General features: G+C 33.8%; 1 protein-coding gene across 1 annotated transcript in view; it reads right to left on the bottom strand.

Annotated features, from left to right (window-relative positions):
* The window catches only part of LOC102824457, an 80,405-nt gene that overhangs the window by 29,960 nt on the left and 39,215 nt on the right, over positions 1-11,230 (bottom strand). The window lies entirely within an intron of this gene.

Raw genomic sequence — 11,230 nt, 5'->3', positions numbered from 1 at the left:
CCCAGGATCGGACATTGTTTCGTTCTGCTGTGCATGGGGTCACTATGAGTCAGTTCCGACACGATGCCACCTGACAACTTAATTTCATAATGAGTGGGATAGTGTAGAATCCCCACTGAATAATTTTCATCTTGTCTATATGGGTTTGGTGAAAGAAATGGAAGAGGATGGTTATAGGATGCTTTTGATTCAATAGTGAGTAATTGTTACCACAATTAATTTTGATTGTCACAACTGTAAAGGTAGAAGATGTGAAACATAAAGTGGGAGTAGTTAATCTGTCATTCCAAGAATAGAGTACCCTAGGACTCTATTCAATCAAGAGGGAAGAGCATGAGTAGTGTTTTGGATCCTAGCCAGAAAAGCAGTGACACCAGAGATGACAGTAGAGCCAATGGCATAGAAAGATACAGCTGCTGAGGATTCTAGACCCATAGAAGGGGAAAAGCCGTGCACCAGCAGGCAACAGGCTGGCTTGCAAAATGTGTCCTTCTGTTATTTAAGTGAATATGCATTTTCTGAGTATTTCATGTAACTTAAAAAAAAAAAAAAAGTCAGGGGGACTGAATACTGTTAACAAATGGTGCACGGTGGGGACTGTGATAACTGAAATGAAACAAAGTATGATTAGTTGAGTGTAAAGTGGCTGATGATCTGTCTTGTAAACTATCACTCAATTCACAACGAACAGAGTAAAAAAAAAAAAAAAGACACTATTCAAAAATCAGACTACCTTTAGAAAAAACTTATCAGTTAGGTATCTAATAAGCAACCAATATATAGCACTTTGATAAATTAACACCATGAAGACACATAACATAATAAAAAATGGACAAATGACTTGAATAGGTAGGTATTTTACCAAAGAGGATATTCAAATGCCCAATAAACACATAAAAATATGGTCAACTTCGTTATCTATCAGAGAAAAAAAATTAAAACCACATTCAGGTATCATTTAACTCTGACAAGGATACCTATCAAAATATTGCTGTCAAGTGATAGCAAATATGAATAAACAGATAAATAACCAAAGAAAGAAAGAAAGATAAAAACAAATAAACAAATAAATTTAAAAAATACCAAATATTGACGAGACTTAGGAATACTGGATCTCTCATCATTGCTGCTAGGAATACAAAATGGTACAGTTCTGACAAACTGTATGTCAGTTCCTCAAAAAAACCTTTGCACATCTAGGTATATACCTAAATGACATGAAAAATTCATACAAATACCTTTATACCAATTTTCATTGCAGAATTATTCACAATAACCAAAAGGTAGAAACTGACAAACTGTTTTATTTCTTGTACATATACTTTAGTGGATTTTGATGCCTATCTGCATTCTAGCCCAAACTTGCATTAATATTACTTAGTTATTTAAAAGTTAAAACAATTGCATATTTTGATTGCATTAAAAAAGTTAACAATATAGCATATTAGAATTCACCAGTCACATATTGAAAAACACTCCAGTTTTAGAAAACTATTCAATGCCATCTTATATTTTGAGATATTTTTACTGACAGTCTTTATTTCCTTAGAGCTTATTCTCAATCTTAAATATGTTTAAATTGGATCCCTTTAATTCCAGCATTGTTACATTTGGTATGCATGTTGTTTTTTATTAGATTTTCTTACTGAGGTAAATTACACAATTTTAAAATATTTTATTCTGAAATGCTGAACTTTATTAAAACATTTGCATACCAAACATATAAATAGAGATTCTAATGGTCTTTTAGTGATTTTTTTTTTTCAGAGAATGAAATCAAGCTTAATTTCTCATTGTTGTTGATGTTAGATACCACTGAGTTGGTACCACCTCATAGGGACCCTATGCACAGCAGAATGAAACACTGCACAGTCCTGGGCCAACCTCAAATGGTACTACTTGTAAGTTCATTAGTGTTGCCACTGTGCCAATGCAGCTCACTGGAGGTCTTCCTCTTTTACACCGAATCTCCACCTTACCAAACGTGATATCCTTCCCCACTAACTGGTCCCTCCTGACAATATGTCTCAAGTATGTGAGACAAAGTTTGGCCATCTTGGCTTCTAAGAAGCACTCTGGCTATACTTCTTCCAACACAGATCTATTTGTTCCTTTGAAAGTCCATGGTACTGTCAATATTCTCCTCCAATACCATAACTCAAGTGCATCAATTCTTCTACTGTCCAATTTTTACATTCATATAATATTATTGAAAATACCATGGCTTGTGGTCAGGTGTACCTTAGTGCAACTGACATCTTTGCTCTTCAACACTTTAAAAGGTCTTGTGTAGCAGATTTGCCTAATGCAGTACATCATTTGATTTCTTCACTGATGCTTCCATGAGTGCTGGTGGTTGATCTGAGCAAAATGAAGTTTTTGACAACTTCAGTTTTTTCTCCATTTATATGGATGTTGTTTATTGCTCCAGTGGTGAGGATTTTTGTTTTCTTTACATTGAGATGCAATCCATACTAAAAGGCTTTGGTCTGTGATCTTCATCAGTAAGTATTTTAAGTCCTCTTCACTTTCAACTGACAAGATTATATCATCACATATTGCAGTTTGTTAACCCTCCAATCCTGATGCCACGTTTTTCTTCATATAACTCAGCTTCTCAGATTATATTTGTATTAAAATTCTCATTACATATATAATTCTTATGTCCATGGTGGTTCTCATCCTTATAATCTTTACTATTTTCACTGGTAATATTTTACTATTTGAAATATATTTTTTTGGGGAAAATGTCTGTGTATTATTTTTACAAATTTTGTAGCATGTTTAATTGTTACAGTGCAAAAGATTGTTGTTGTTGTTGTTGCTATGTGCCATCATGTCACTTCCTACCCATAGCAACCCTGTATAGGGTTTCCAAGGAGTGGATGGTGAGCTTGAATTGCCGACCTTGTGGTTCAAACTGACATTACAATCTAGCTCATTAACCCACAGCACCACGCCAGGACTCCAATGCAAAAGATTATGAAGAAGAATTTTATTCTATTTTCTTACTCTTCTCTCCTTTTTACGTTCTTTCTGATCTTTATTGGTCCAGTTAGAGGAATTTTGTTTTCTTTACATTCAGGTGAAACTCATATTGAATACTATAGTCTTTGGGCTTCATCAGGAAGTATTTCTAGTCCTTTTGACTTAGAGCAGGCAAAGCTGTATTATCTGCATATCTCAGGTTGTGAATGAGTCTTCCTCCAATCCTGATGTGACCTTCCACTTTTGGGGAAATTTGCTCAGCTTACAATTTGAATAAGAATGGTGAACTGGATTTGAACCTCATGCATACCTTTCTTGTGTTAAAACCATTCAGTACTCTCATGCTCTGTTTGAATGACTGTCTTTTGGTCTACGTACAGGTTCATCATGAGCAAAAATTTAAAAAAAAAAGTGTTATAAAATTCCCACTCTTTGCAATTGTCCATAGTTTGTTATGATCCGCACAGTCAAATGCCTTTGCAAGTCAAGAAAGCACAAATAGACATCTTACTTCAATTTTCTGTTCTCAGCTAAGATCCATTTTACATCAGCAATGCTATGACTTGTTATATGTCCTCTCCAAAATATGTCTTGAATTTCAGGAAGCCTTTTGTCTGCATACTACTACAGCCATTTTTAAATTATCTTCACTGAAGTTTTTCTTGCATGTGATCTTAACGATATTGTTCATCGATTTCTGCATTCTGTTGTGTCCTCTTTCTTTGCAATGAGCACAGCTATGTATCTCTTCCATTCAGTTAGACAGACAGTAGTCGTGTACATTTCTTAGCATAGATGAGTTGACCCGTCACACACTGCATCAGTTTTTTTGTTTGTTTGTTTGTTTTAATATTTCAATTTGTATTCCTTTAATTCCTGGAACCTTGTTGTTCTCCAGTGCTTTCAGCACAGCTTAAACATCTTCCTTCAATACCATTGATCCTTGGTCATATGCTATCTCCTGAAATGTTTGGGCATCAACCAATTCTTTCTCGTACAGTGAATATATGTATTCCTTCCATCTTTTGAGGTTTTCTGCATTATTTAGTATTTTTCATATAGAATCCTTCAGTATTTCAACTAGAGGCCTGATTTTTTATTTAAAACTTTTATCTTAAGAATTGTTGAATGTGTCCTTTCTTTTATTTATTTATATTTTTTACTCCAAGTGGTTGCATATTTCATTATACTTTATTTTGTCTTCTTAGATTTTAAAATTTTCTGTTCAACTCTTTTACTTCATTATTTCTTCCAGATGCCTTTGGTTCTCTATGTTTAAGAGCAAAATTCAGAGTCTTTTCTGACCTCCAATTTGGTACTTTGTTTACTGGTATGGTGCTCTATGATCAGCACTGGACTTCAAAGCACAAGATTGGCAGTTGAAACCCATCAGCTGCTCTATACAAGATCACTATGAATCATAACCTACTAGACAGCACTTAACAACAACAATAAGTATCTTAAGTTCAGCAGTTCAAACCCATCAACTGGTCCTAAAAAAATCCAGTACTGGGTCACTGTGAGTCAGAACCGACTTGATGACACTTGACAACAACAACCACAAATTTTGTCAAGTTGGTTTTCCTTGAATATTAATTGATTTTCATAACTATTTGGCAAATGATATGGTTGTTGGTTGGTTATGTACCTTGGAGTTGGTTTCGGCTTATAGCGACCCTGTGCAGGGTTTCCAAGGCTGTAAATCTTTATGGGAGCAGAAAGCCTAAACATTCTTCCATAGAACAGGTGGTAGTTTCAAACTGCTGACCTTGCAGTTCACAACCCAATTTGTAACTACTACACTACCAGAGATTGAGCCATCTAATTTCATGAAATTGTTTGAGATTAAGATAGTCCATATATATAATTATTTTTTTATATTCTCTGTAACTATAGTAAATGGACAATAATGCCAACTTTTTAAAACTTTGTCTGCCTATTACTTAGTCATATATATTTTTAAAAAGATGATAGACATCAATAGTTACTGCAATGTTTTCCAGCTATGTTGTTTCCCAAATGACAGTTGCTAAGGAAACACAACTTCTCTTATGATCAATGCATATAGTTGTTGGCCTTTTTGCTGTTGTTATTGTTGTTATAGCTGTTTTTGTTGTTAAGTGCCACTGAACTTGTTCCGACTTATGGTAATCTTCTATAAGGTTTCCAAGGATTCATTGGAGGGTTTGAACCACTGACCTTGGGATTAATACTTTCCTTTTATTCTCATCATAAGCAAGAAGCTATCTGTGATAGTACTGCTGAGCACTGCAGCTACAACCATGCTTAGGTCCATTTGAAAATATTTCCAAGTTCTCCAAACTGGCATTATACATACAGGACTTTGATAAAACATGGCTTGTCATATTTTTCTTTTCTATAGTCCCTAAGGCAAAACACAATACCTGATGCTCATTTAGATTCAGTTTTGTTTCTTTTTTTTTCATCTTTACTACACATGTTGTAGTTGTTAAGTGCAATCAAGCCAGTTCTGACTCTTAGTGATCTATATAGGTTCCCAAGGAGCGACTTGGGAGTTGGTTGCATGTAGTATGGTATAAAGCAAATCTTAATAATAACAGTCTCCAGATTCATATACACATAGGATCTAATAACATTTCCAGATATATTTAAATTCTCTAAATAAATCCATGGGTTATGTGGCAAAATAAAAATAGAGTCCAACTAGACAAGAGCTAGGTAACCCATAAGTCTTTCATGAAACTATTTAGACTAATCTCTAAATAATAGCAAATATATTTAAGGTTATTTCACAGATTATGTTTAATATACCTGTGCTTCCCATCTGACATACCTCTTGGGAGAGTGACACTGAACATTTGGGGATTCTTTTTTATAAGCAATAATGTTTTATAGCTCATAAAATATGAATGAAGTAAACTCTCTTAATTTTAATTAACATATGAGACATTTATATTGTACTACTTTGGGGACAAAGAGCTATTATATATGTTTCTTTTGGGGAGCTGGTAATTTAGAAAGGCAGGTAATACACACAGGTACACACATTACAAATACACACATTTCACTAACTTATTTCAATTTTATGACTTTGTTGAAGAACAAAATTATTTTTGAAAACATGTATCATCAATTCAGGGCAGAAGAAAAACAAGAATTCCATCTTACCTGGCAGGTGTCAAAATCATTTATACAGCTGTCAAGTTCAAACTGTCATCAGAAATGACCTTAAACCAAGTTTAGTTTTTAAATGTTATAAAACAAGAAGTGAATAAAACAACAACACAGTGCCATTATGCAGCTGTCTGAAATATTAAATAAAAGAATGAACATCTGTTCTATTGCTCTTCAAACTTTAATGGATTGAAGAGAAATGCTGTTGTCTTAGATCTTTAAGAACATCTGAGGCTCACACAGTTTCAACACCTGTGAAAGATTTTCTGGAAATGTGTATTCTTACTTCAAAGCATTTTACTACTGTTTATGCCAAACATATGCTGCCAAACAAGAGAAAAAAAAAAAAGTTATTAGCAATATTTATGATGTTTAAGGGCTTCTTGAAGTGCTTATTTTAAGGTGAAAATAAAATAATCTAAACTTTATAAACTAATAAATATTATTCACATGATATATGTATATTCCTTTTCTGATAAATAACAAACAGCAATTTGGTAACAAATAGTTGAGAAATCATTTTTCAGTATATTTGAGCACACAACTTTTAAAAGAATTATTTTTTAAAGTAGCTGAAAATGTGGCCTATTATATTAAAATACAATCATCACTACTATTAATATGTTATTTAGTTTTTATGACAGGGTCATCACAGTTTTAGCAGATAAAAAGATCATTACTAAAAAATATCAGGTTTATCTAAAATATTGTTTGTAGAAAAATAATTTTGCTGTTATAAATAAAATGCCCCCAGATATATAGTTGCCTAGTTTAATACGTACATTTTCTGTTAATATCTTTCATGCATACATATATGTATGAGTGCACATATGTGTTTGTGTGTATAATAGATTATGCATATCCTAGACAGTGTTAAAAGACTTTTTTAATATGTAAATGATTCAGTATTCCCTAGTCAAAGAGATTCAATCGAAATCTACTTCACTTGTTGCAAATAACATGATGACATATGTAGTGAGCATAACACACATAGGAAAATAATGCACAAAGGTGTTGCACTTTTGACAAAAACATATAACATGAGTATTATCTTTGTGAAAATATGGTACTTGAGTATGTTAACCTGTTGACATTTCTGTTTTCAGATGCTTTTCTTTTCAAACCCACGTTAGTCACAATTACCAATTGATCTTAAGTATTTTTGAAGGGTTGTCCTGGTGTGGCATTGTGGGTTAATGCTCCAGACTGCAAAGCCATTTGAACTGCAAGGTTGCCAGTTCAAGCTCACCAGCTGCTCCTCAGAAACCGGGTTTTTAAAGGTTGGAACCAACTCGATAGCATTTAAGAACAATAACAAGATTTGTGAAGGAAAATCAAATTTAGGGTTCAAAATATAAGTTAATACTTAAATCCTTAATTGCTTAATTAAAACAATTTGTTGTTGCTGGTAAGTGTCATTGTGGTGTCAGTTCTAGCTCATAGAGACCCTGTATAGGGCTTTTGAGTCTTTAAATCTTTGTAGGAGCTGAAAGTCTTATCTTTTTCTCAAGGAGCAGCAGGTGAGTGCTAATGCTTACTTTATGGTTCACAGCCCAGTGCTTGTCCTATGGATGCACAGAGCTACAAATAGAATTTAGGCACTTGCATTGTGGTGCTTTAGGATCAGCACTGGCATGCAAACTACAAGACTGGTTCATTGGAAACCCTATACAGGGCTGCTATGAGTCAAAACCAACTCGATGGCATTTAACAATAACAACATTCCATTACAATTATAGTTCTAAAATAAATGAAAATAAATATGTTACTTAAAGAATATAAATGTTAAATTTTGTTCATTGAAAACAGGGAGGTATGGTAGTACAGCAGGTTATGAATTGAGCTGCTAATGGCAAGATCAGCAATTAGAATGTACCAGCTGCTCCACTGCAGAAAGATGAGGCTTTCTGCACCAGTAAAGGTTTACAGCCTCAGAACCTTGATACAGGGTCATTATTTTCCATGGCACATAACCAGCACCACTATTTCAAACAGCAAGAAAAACTGCTCCTTGCACTCTAATGCCTAGGGACATGAAAATTTCCCCGTAAACTACTGCCAAAATACAAAACACAGTATCTTTGTGTCACTAGAGATGCCCGTCAGTAGTTCTAAACAATAGGTTAACATTAAAAAGACCAGAGAGTATATATATCAGATTCCCAGGCTATTAAATTAGAATCTCCAAACTGAACTTGGTGGTGGTGTGCAGTGGAGTTGGTTCCGACTCATAGCGACCCTGCGTAGGGTTTCTGAGACTGTAAATCTTTACCCGTGCATAAAGCCTCATCTTTCACCTGCAGAACGGCTGGTAGTTTCCATCTGTTAACCATGAGGCTATCAGCCCAACTGGTAACAACTATGTAGGCAACAGTAATTTTTAAAGCAGCTCCAGTAGTTAGTATCTTGCTTTCCCCTGATAGACCTGGTGTGGCACTGTGGGTTAATGTGCTGAACTACAAAGTCGGTGGTTTAAACATACCACAGCTACTCCTAGGGAACCATATAGTCAGAACTAACTCATGGCACTTAACAACAACATCAATAAAGGAGTCCTGGTGTGATGCTGTATGATCAGCACTGGACTTTGATGCACAGGTCGCAGTTGAAACCCACCAGCTGCTCCACAGAAACCCTGTACAGGGTTGCTATGAGTTGGAACCCACAAAACAGCACTTACCAATGACAACAAGTAGTAGTTAAAATATTCAAGTAGTTAGGATATGCATTCAAGATTGGGTATCATCTGTACAAGATTTAAAGAAATAATCAAGTATAAACAAATAATTGTGGTTCAGTTTGGTATACTACTTTCTCTGTATTTCAAAGCATATGAAAAGCAGGTCTTGTCAAATATGTACATATCTTTCATTGCATTTACTTAGTTATTTTTCCAGGTTATATTTCATGTTTTTATCCTATAATTCTATTGCTATATATATATTGAAATTTTAAATAATAGCTTTATCAGTAAAACTCACAGAATTATTTGTTGCAAAATACTGTTAGTGTTTATAACAATTAAACACTTCAGCACCTTTCAAATTAGTCTATCAATGTCAAAGATAATTTAAGTTTAAATTATATGATATAAAATGATGTATTTATAGCAATGTATAACTAAATTGAGATACAATTAAGAATTGATGCCTTTGAATTTTGGTGTTGGAGGGAGAATACTAAAAGTGCCATGGGCTGCCAAATGAACCAATAGATCTGTTTTGGAAGAAGTGCAGCCAGAGTGCTCATTGGAAGCTCATTGGCTAAACTTCGTCTCTCATACTTTGGACATATTGTCAGGAGGGAACAGTCGTTGGAGAAGGATATCGTGTTTGGTAAGATGAGGGTCAGAGAAAAAGAGGAAGACCCCCAGTGAGATGGATTGGCCAGGTGGCAGCACTGATGGACTCAAGTGTGGCAGGGGTAGTGAGGTTGGCCCAGGATCGGACATTGTTTTGTTCTTCTGTGCATGGAGTCTCTAGGAGTCAGTTCCGACTCGATGGCACCTGACAACAACATAACTAAATTAAATGCATCATTACATTCCTATTAAATATGATTTTATGTATACATTAATCCATTTGGTCCATATATTTGGTTAATAATTTTTGTACTGCATATTAGCAACATATGTAATATAAATATAATGGTGAATATATAATATTTTTTAAAGAGTTAGCAAATAACATATACATTATGATTTTACTTTGAAAAATATAGATAGATAGATTGCTATATGGATAAAATTTTGGCATGGCACTGTAGGATCAGCACTGGAATGTGATGCACAAGGTAAGAGGTTCGACTCCATCAGCTGCTCCTGGAAAAGGTCGCTATGAGTTGGAACCAATTCAACAGCATTTAACAACAATTACTACAAAATTTAATAATAATTCAAAAGAAGGTGTATTTCAGTTGCTTTTTGTTTAATTATAATTATTTATCATTACAATGCATTTTATTTTCATTCTATAAAAGTATTTGAAGTTTGCATTTCAGAGGCCTTTAAACAATGTATATCTCAAATCCTCAAAGTTATTAACTATTTTTTTTCTTTTTCATTATCAATTAATTCTGCCTCTTTTACCTTATTTATGTCAACTGTTGCAAAACATCCAAAGGCAGTTTAGTTTACAATTAAGAAAATGGGTATTATTTTATTATTTAACCCTTTTCTGATTACTCCACTTGATTGAACTTTTGCTGGTCAGAGAAATGTATTTTTATTTGCTGTATTCTCCACATTTCATAGCATTGTCTTAGGTGGGTTGTCATAAACTGCTGAGAAAATTAAATTACTTAAAAGAGCATAAGAGTTCTTCAGTAAAGTGCTTTCCTCTTTTACTAAAGTACTTTCATTTCGATATGTTGGAAACATTTTATGGCTTTCTATTTTTATCCCTGTAATGTGAATCATTGCATCTCATAGAAAGTTGTTAAAAACCTGCATATTTTTGTTTCTTTAATAAAAATGGTATCACTATGAAATCCCTTAATTGTCTTCTCTAGTTATTTTAAATATGAATAAAATCAGTAGCAAATCTTCATTTCTTTCTTAATGTAAAAAAGACATAGTCATATTCAGTTCAGGAAGTTATATGTATTAGTTAGTTTATAATAGCACTTCCCATATTTTATAATTAATTGCACTGTGATACTGCAATGTAAACTGGCTTGAGTCAGTTGCACATTTGTCCTCGAACTGGACCACAAGCTCAGTTTGAATAATGAAGTGGGTGGTTCAGACTCACCAGCTGCTCCTTCAAATCCTATACAGTATCACTAGGAGTCAAAACTGGCTGAAGGGCACTTTCCCATAATAATGATTGATAAATGTGCTTGTCAATTTTGTAAAGATTTTAAGTATCATATCTTATTATATAAAAGCCAGTCAGTCAAATACTCATCAACTATTCAAAACCAAAATAAAGCATGCTTAACTAGAGTTTATGAGTTATTCCTATTTCAAAAAAAAAATCCATCTTAAAATTCCTTACTATGATAAAGTAGATTTGATGACTAGTTATATATACACAATTAAACAGCTTAATTCGTATTTTACATAGGAAAACTAGACCTATAGGAA

This window comes from Chrysochloris asiatica, unplaced genomic scaffold (genome assembly GCF_000296735.1).
Source record: "Chrysochloris asiatica unplaced genomic scaffold, ChrAsi1.0 scaffold00572, whole genome shotgun sequence".
NCBI lineage: Eukaryota > Metazoa > Chordata > Mammalia > Afrosoricida > Chrysochloridae > Chrysochloris > Chrysochloris asiatica.
The sequence above is the reverse complement of the archived record's forward strand: the minus strand, read 5'-3'. Positions and strand labels throughout refer to the sequence as shown.